This window comes from Geospiza fortis, unplaced genomic scaffold (genome assembly GCF_000277835.1).
Source record: "Geospiza fortis unplaced genomic scaffold, GeoFor_1.0 scaffold4289, whole genome shotgun sequence".
Lineage (NCBI taxonomy): Eukaryota > Metazoa > Chordata > Aves > Passeriformes > Thraupidae > Geospiza > Geospiza fortis.
The window spans coordinates 1-1,041 of record NW_005055310.1 but is presented as its reverse complement, the minus strand read 5'-3'; positions in this window follow the sequence as shown (position 1 = coordinate 1,041).

The window sequence follows — 1,041 nt, the reverse complement described above, 5'->3', positions numbered from 1 at the left end:
CGGACGCACCGGCTCTGCTGCCCGGCCCAAGCCGCCCCCCCGCGCTCACAGCCGGGCTCTCCGCCGCACCGGGGCGGAGCCGCCCACACCGAGCCGTTCCTGAGCCTGCAGCGACACCGTGCGCTGCTCCGCCGCCTCACACGCTCCGTGACAGCGCCCGCGCCGCCGCCCCGCGGATGGCCATCTCCTCTGCTTTTTCGTGTTACGCTGCTCCTCTTTCTTTTATTGTTTTTCCTAATCGCCCACTGGGTCCTTGTAAGTATTTCTTCTTCTTACTCGTCTGAATTTCTTTCCATATATTTATTTTTTCCTCCAATTTTCTCTATTGAATAGTTTTTGTTTTCCCTTCTCTTTTCTTCCTCTTTCTGCTCTTTTATACTTTTCTTTCTTCTTTCTTCCCCGTCTCTTCTTTCTCTGTCCTTCTCTCGTCTTTACCCTCTGTGGCAGGTCTCCAGTCGCTTCCAGCCCCTCTTCTGAGACCATCAAAGTCGGAATGATCATCGATAATTACGGAGCATCAACTCCAGAACGCGCTGCTCTCACCAGGGGTGAGGCTGTTAGGGACCAGCTCCGTTCAGCGTCTAGAGACAAACTCGGTGAGTGCTGGTGCTTTATAGTGTCTTCTGTTCTTTCTTACTTGCCTGCTTACTTGATTAACATTTGCATGAATTCCTTCCTTTCTTTTTAATCTTCATCTCCTTATGCTGCTTTCTTTACCTCTTCCCTTTTTTGTACTTTATTCTTTCTAGTTCTCCTTCCCTGTATCTTCTCTTTCCTGCTCTTTTTACTTCACTTCCTGTTCCATTCCCATCCTTGTCACCCTGTTATTATTTTCTACCTGTACGAAAAGACTTTCCAAATTTTTAGAGCTTGTTTGAGATGATGGATGTAAATGTCTTTTTGAAAGGGCTCTCTTTCCTCTTTGCATCGATTCCACAATTTTCTTTTGGTTTTTTCCCCATCACTGCTGTACCCTCTGGAACAGAATCACCAATCCCAGACACCTGGATGTGTAATTACAAGGTGCACCAAATATTACAA